General features: G+C 68.2%; 1 non-coding gene across 1 annotated transcript in view; it reads right to left on the reverse strand.

The window, feature by feature from the left end:
* Positions 1-34, reverse strand: part of LOC113563318 — a 1920-nt gene extending 1886 nt beyond the window's left edge. Inside the window, exon 1 of the ribosomal RNA XR_003407404.1 lies at positions 1-34. This exon is cut by the window's left edge and continues 1886 nt beyond it. This is a non-coding gene — a ribosomal RNA (small subunit ribosomal RNA).
* Between the last annotated feature and the right edge of the window lie 7466 nt (positions 35-7500).

Genomic DNA, 7500 nt, shown 5'->3' on the forward strand with positions numbered 1-7500 from the left:
CAAGCATATGACTACTGGCAGGATCAACCAGGGAGCTTCTTCTTCGTGCAGAGAGAGAGCTCGGACTCGCGCTCGGCGCGCCCGCGCAAGCGAGAAGCTCGCGCGACGCGCCGAGGCGCGATCGTGCGTGCCTTCACTTCCTCCGCAGGCCTCGGGGCAACATCGTGTTTTTCCCTTTCATATAATAAAGCCCGCGAGGCTAGAGGGCAAGAAGACGGTAAAAAGCGTGTCGTACGGAACACCGCCGGTCGTGATTGCCGGTCGGCGACACGTTGTTTGTTCTGCGTTTTGCATCGAGCGCGTGCGTGCTCGACGCGCCGAGAGCCGGCCGCTACAGCCACTTCACTCTCTTCTCTCGCGTCGTCGCACGCCGCCCCGTTTTCGTTTTAATAAATATATAAAGATCGGTTCCAAATGACCAGGGTTTGCGTGTGGTTTAAAAAGTTTCGGGAGCGTCGCGAGTCGGTACGTATACGATCGCGACTCGGTGCAGCACGGCCTACCCTGATTAAGGCCGTCCCACCGTAAACTCCGCACAGAAATTGGTCCGTGTTTCAATTTCAAAGATCATTCTCACTCTCCTTTTTGTAAAAGTTTTCTCGTGCGCTGAGCGCATCCGTGCCCTGACGATAGATCGAACGTGGCTGCACGCCGATAACGTCGAGGAGCTGTTTCTCTTACGCCGTGTAGGCGCAAGTCGATATATTCGTAACGGATTGCCAAAGCGTACGCGTACGGTGCGTGTAGCGACCGCGCGTGACTGCCGGCATACGTGGAGTTGTTGTTCAGTGAGTGCGAGTAACGTTGTTGTCCCGTATCGGAAACCAACGCGCGCAACCAGCACGCCTTCAGTGCGCGCCACGTATGAGCCATTCGGTCCGCGGACACCGACTCGTGGCAATGCAGTGTGTAACGAAACGCTCCGAGCGGCTGGGCTAGCCGAGCGACTCGCACCTCTTATAATACCCAGCCGGCCGGTCGGGCGGTCGGCGACGCACGGCGCTAAGCACGGCCGCTTACGGGAGCGGGCGTCGATAGACCGCGGCGCTCGGCACATTGCGCCGGTGGCATTCGAATGAGAGAAACGCCGTTGAACGCGAGAATCTGACAACGCCGATCGCCCACGGGGCATCGAACCGGGTCGACTAACACGCCCGGGTACAGAATCGAAGTACCCGATCGACGTAAATGCAAGTTGTAATGAGAGCGGTAGGCGGCAGGACGACACCTCCGGCGCCGAGCGCGGCCGCCGCAAAGTCGCCCGCGGCGTGTTGCTTCGTGGACGACCGCGACCAAAGTCGCCCGCGGCGTGTTGCTTCGTGCACGACCGCGACAAAAGTCCCCCGCGGCGTGTTGCTTCGTGGACGAACGCGACCAAAAGTCGCCCGCGGCGTGTTGCTTCGTGGACGACCGCGACAAAAGTCACCCGCGGCGTGTTGCTTCGGTGGACGACACCTCCGGAGCCGACGGCTACCGCGACCAAAGTCCCCCGCGGCGTGTTGCTTCGGTGGACGACACCTCCGGGGCGGACGGCGACCGCGACCAAAGTCCCCCGCGGCGTGTTGCTTCGGTGGACGACACCTCCGGGGCGGACGGCGACCGCGACCAAAGTCCCCCGCGGCGTGTTGCTTCGGTGGACGACACCTCCGGAGCGGACGGCGACCGCGACCAAAGTCCCCCGCGGCGTGTTGCTTCGGTGGACGACACCTCCGGAGCCGACGGCTACCGCGACCAAAGTCCCCCGCGGCGTGTTGCTTCGGTGGACGACACCTCCGGCGCCGAGCGCGGCCGCCGCAAAGTCGCCCGCGGCGTGTTGCTTCGTGGACGACCGCGACCAAAGTCGCCCGCGGCGTGTTGCTTCGTGCACGACCGCGACAAAAGTCCCCCGCGGCGTGTTGCTTCGTGGACGAACGCGACCAGAGTCCCCCGCGGCGTGTTGCTTCGGTGGACGACACCTCCGGAGCGGACGGCGACCGCGAACAAAGTCCCCCGCGGCGTGTTGCTTCGGTGGACGACACCTACGGAGCGGACGGCGACCGCGACCAAAGTCCCCCGCGGCGTGTTGCTTCGGCGGACGACACCTCCGGAGCCGACGGCTACCGCGACCAAAGTCCCCCGCGGCGTGTTGCTTCGGTGGACGACACCTCCGGGGCGGACGGCGACCGCGACCAAAGTACCCCGCGGCGTGTTGCTTCGGTGGACGACACCTCCGGCGCCGAGCGCGGCCGCCGCAACGTCCCCCGCGGCGTGTTGCTTCGTGGACGACCGCGACCAAAGTCGCCCGCGGCGTGTTGCTTCGTGGACGACCGCGACAAAAGTCCCCCGCGGCGTGTTGCTTCGTGGACGAACGCGACCAAAAGTCGCCCGCGGCGTGTTGCTTCGTGGACGACCGCGACAAAAGTCCCCCGCGGCGTGTTGCTTCGGCGGACGACACCTCCGGAGCCGACGGCTACCGCGACCAAAGTCCCCCGCGGCGTGTTGCTTCGGTGGACGACACCTCCGGGGCGGACGGCGACCGCGACCAAAGTCCCCCGCGGCGTGTTGCTTCGGTGGACGACACCTCCGGAGCCGACGGCTACCGCGACCAAAGTCCCCCGCGGCGTGTTGCTTCGGTGGACGACACCTCCGGGGCGGACGGCGACCGCGACCAAAGTACCCCGCGGCGTGTTGCTTCGGTGGACGACACCTCCGGAGCGGACGGCGACCGCGAACAAAGTCCCCCGCGGCGTGTTGCTTCGGTGGACGACACCTCCGGAGCGGACGGCGACCGCGACCAAAGTCCCCCGCGGCGTGTTGCTTCGGTGGACGACACCTCCGGAGCCGACGGCTACCGCGACCAAAGTCCCCCGCGGCGTGTTGCTTCGGTGGACGACACCTCCGGGGCGGACGGCGACCGCGACCAAAGTACCCCGCGGCGTGTTGCTTCGGTGGACGACACCTCCGGAGCCGACGGCTACCGCGACCAAAGTCCCCCGCGGCGTGTTGCTTCGGTGGACGACACCTCCGGGGCGGACGGCGACCGCGACCAAAGTACCCCGCGGCGTGTTGCTTCGGTGGACGACACCTCCGGAGCGGACGGCGACCGCGAACAAAGTCCCCCGCGGCGTGTTGCTTCGGTGGACGACACCTCCGGAGCGGACGGCGACCGCGACCAAAGTCCCCCGCGGCGTGTTGCTTCGGTGGACGACACCTCCGGAGCCGACGGCTACCGCGACCAAAGTCCCCCGCGGCGTGTTGCTTCGGTGGACGACACCTCCGGGGCGGACGGCGACCGCGACCAAAGTACCCCGCGGCGTGTTGCTTCGGTGGACGACACCTCCGGAGCCGACGGCTACCGCGACCAAAGTCCCCCGCGGCGTGTTGCTTCGGTGGACGACACCTCCGGCGCAGCGCGGCCGCCGCAAAGTCCCCCGCGGCGTGTTGCTTCGTGGACGAACGCGACCAAAGTCGCCCGCGGCGTGTTGCTTCGTGGACGACCGCGACAAAAGTCCCCCGCGGCGTGTTGCTTCGTGGACGAACGCGACCAAAAGTCGCCCGCGGCGTGTTGCTTCGTGGACGACCGCGACAAAAGTCCCCCGCGGCGTGTTGCTTCGGTGGACGACACCTCCGGAGCCGACGGCTACCGCGACCAAAGTCCCCCGCGGCGTGTTGCTTCGGTGGACGACACCTCCGGGGCGGACGGCGACCGCGACCAAAGTCCCCCGCGGCGTGTTGCTTCGGTGGACGACACCTCCGGAGCGGACGGCGACCGCGACCAAAGTCCCCCGCGGCGTGTTGCTTCGGTGGACGACACCTCCGGAGCCGACGGCTACCGCGACCAAAGTCCCCCGCGGCGTGTTGCTTCGGTGGACGACACCTCCGGCGCCGAGCGCGGCCGCCGCAAAGTCGCCCGCGGCGTGTTGCTTCGTGGACGACCGCGACCAAAGTCGCCCGCGGCGTGTTGCTTCGTGCACGACCGCGACAAAAGTCCCCCGCGGCGTGTTGCTTCGTGGACGAACGCGACCAGAGTCCCCCGCGGCGTGTTGCTTCGGTGGACGACACCTCCGGAGCGGACGGCGACCGCGAACAAAGTCCCCCGCGGCGTGTTGCTTCGGTGGACGACACCTACGGAGCGGACGGCGACCGCGACCAAAGTCCCCCGCGGCGTGTTGCTTCGGCGGACGACACCTCCGGAGCCGACGGCTACCGCGACCAAAGTCCCCCGCGGCGTGTTGCTTCGGTGGACGACACCTCCGGGGCGGACGGCGACCGCGACCAAAGTACCCCGCGGCGTGTTGCTTCGGTGGACGACACCTCCGGCGCCGAGCGCGGCCGCCGCAACGTCCCCCGCGGCGTGTTGCTTCGTGGACGACCGCGACCAAAGTCGCCCGCGGCGTGTTGCTTCGTGGACGACCGCGACAAAAGTCCCCCGCGGCGTGTTGCTTCGTGGACGAACGCGACCAAAAGTCGCCCGCGGCGTGTTGCTTCGTGGACGACCGCGACAAAAGTCCCCCGCGGCGTGTTGCTTCGGCGGACGACACCTCCGGAGCCGACGGCTACCGCGACCAAAGTCCCCCGCGGCGTGTTGCTTCGGTGGACGACACCTCCGGGGCGGACGGCGACCGCGACCAAAGTCCCCCGCGGCGTGTTGCTTCGGTGGACGACACCTCCGGAGCCGACGGCTACCGCGACCAAAGTCCCCCGCGGCGTGTTGCTTCGGTGGACGACACCTCCGGGGCGGACGGCGACCGCGACCAAAGTACCCCGCGGCGTGTTGCTTCGGTGGACGACACCTCCGGAGCGGACGGCGACCGCGAACAAAGTCCCCCGCGGCGTGTTGCTTCGGTGGACGACACCTCCGGAGCGGACGGCGACCGCGACCAAAGTCCCCCGCGGCGTGTTGCTTCGGTGGACGACACCTCCGGAGCCGACGGCTACCGCGACCAAAGTCCCCCGCGGCGTGTTGCTTCGGTGGACGACACCTCCGGGGCGGACGGCGACCGCGACCAAAGTACCCCGCGGCGTGTTGCTTCGGTGGACGACACCTCCGGAGCCGACGGCTACCGCGACCAAAGTCCCCCGCGGCGTGTTGCTTCGGTGGACGACACCTCCGGCGCCGAGCGCGGCCGCCGCAAAGTCCCCCGCGGCGTGTTGCTTCGTGGACGAACGCGACCAAAGTCGCCCGCGGCGTGTTGCTTCGTGGACGACCGCGACAAAAGTCCCCCGCGGCGTGTTGCTTCGTGGACGAACGCGACCAAAAGTCGCCCGCGGCGTGTTGCTTCGTGGACGACCGCGACAAAAGTCCCCCGCGGCGTGTTGCTTCGGTGGACGACACCTCCGGAGCCGACGGCTACCGCGACCAAAGTCCCCCGCGGCGTGTTGCTTCGGTGGACGACACCTCCGGGGCGGACGGCGACCGCGACCAAAGTCCCCCGCGGCGTGTTGCTTCGGTGGACGACACCTCCGGAGCGGACGGCGACCGCGACCAAAGTCCACCGCGGCGTGTTGCTTCGGTGGACGACACCTCCGGAGCCGACGGCTACCGCGACCAAAGTCCCCCGCGGCGTGTTGCTTCGGTGGACGACACCGCCGGAGCGGACGGCTACCGCGACCAAAGTCCCCCGCGGCGTGTTGCATCGGTGGACGACACCTCCGGGGCGGACGGCTGCCGCGACCAAAGTCCCTCGCGGCGTGTTGCTTCGTCGACGACACCTCCGGCGCTCCTCACCGGTTCGTGACGCAAGTTCCTCGCGGCGTGCTGCTTCGGTGGACGACACCTCCGGCGCCGAGCGCGGCCGCCGCAAACTCCCCCGCGGCGTGTTGCTTCGTGGACGACCGCGACCAAAGTCGCCCGCGGCGTGTTGCTTCGTGGACGACCGCGACAAAAGTCCCCCGCGGCGTGTTGCTTCGTGGACGAACGCGACCAAAAGTCGCCCGCGGCGTGTTGCTTCGTGGACGACCGCGACAAAAGTCCCCCGCGGCGTGTTGCTTCGGTGGACGACACCTCCGGAGCCGACGGCTACCGCGACCAAAGTCCCCCGCGGCGTGTTGCTTCGGTGGACGACACCTCCGGGGCGGACGGCGACCGCGACCAAAGTCCCTCGCGGCGTGCTGCTTCGTCGACGACACCTCCGGCGCTCCTCACCGGTTCGTGACGCAAGTCCCTCGCGGCGTGTTGCTTCGGTGGACGACACCTCCGGCGCCGAGCGCGGCCGCCGCAAAGTCCCCCGCGGCGTGTTGCTTCGTGGACGACCGCGACCAAAGTCGCCCGCGGCGTGTTGCTCCGTGGACGACCGCGACAAAAGTCCCCCGCGGCGTGTTGCTTCGTGGACGAACGCGACCAAAGTCGCCCGCGGCGTGTTGCTTCGTGGACGACCGCGACAAAAGTCCCCCGCGGCGTGTTGCTTCGGTGGACGGCACCTCCGGAGCCGACGGCTACCGCGACCAAAGTCCCCCGCGGCGTGTTGCTTCGGTGGACGACACCTCCGGCGCCGAGCGCGGCCGCCGCAAAGTCCCCCGCGGCGTGTTGCTTCGCGGACGACCGCGACCAAAGTCGCCCGCGGCGTGTTGCTTCGTGGACGACCGCGACAAAAGTCCCCCGCGGCGTGTTGCTTCGGTGGACGACACCTCCGGAGCCGACGGCTACCGCGACCAAAGTCCCCCGCGGCGTGTTGCTTCGGTGGACGACACCTCCGGCGCCGAGCGCGGCCGCCGCAAACTCCCCCGCGGCGTGTTGCTTCGTGGACGACCGCGACCAAAGTCGCCCGCGGCGTGTTGCTTCGTGGACGACCGCGACAAAAGTCCCCCGCGGCGTGTTGCTTCGTGGACGAACGCGACCAAAAGTCGCCCGCGGCGTGTTGCTTCGTGGACGACCGCGACAAAAGTCCCCCGCGGCGTGTTGCTTCGGCGGACGACACCTCCGGAGCCGACGGCTACCGCGACCAAAGTCCCCCGCGGCGTGTTGCTTCGGTGGACGACACCTCCGGGGCGGACGGCGACCGCGACCAAAGTCCCTCGCGGCGTGTTGCTTCGTCGACGACACCTCCGGCGCTCCTCACCGGTTCGTGACGCAAGTCCCTCGCGGCGTGTTGCTTCGGTGGACGACACCTCCGGCGCCGAGCGCGGCCGCCGCAAAGTCCCCCGCGGCGTGTTGCTTCGTGGACGACCGCGACCAAAGTCGCCCGCGGCGTGTTGCTTCGTGGACGAACGCGACCAAAGTCCCCCGCGGCGTGTTGCTTCGGTGGACGACACCTCCGGGGCGGACGGCTACCGCGACCAAAGTCCCTCGCGGCGTGTTGCTTCGTCGACGACACCTCCGGCGCTCCTCACCGGTTCGTGACGCAAGTTCGTCGCGGCGTGTTGCTTCGGTGGACGACACCTCCGGCGCCGAGCGCGGCCGCCGCAAAGTCCCCCGCGGCGTGTTGCTTCGTGGCGCGGCGCGTCCGGCGCTCCTCACCGGTTCGCGACGCAAGTTCCTCGCGGCGTGTTGCTTCGAGGCGCGACCCGTCCGGTGCTCCTGAC

This window comes from Ooceraea biroi, chromosome 13, assembly GCF_003672135.1.
Source record: "Ooceraea biroi isolate clonal line C1 chromosome 13, Obir_v5.4, whole genome shotgun sequence".
NCBI lineage: Eukaryota > Metazoa > Arthropoda > Insecta > Hymenoptera > Formicidae > Ooceraea > Ooceraea biroi.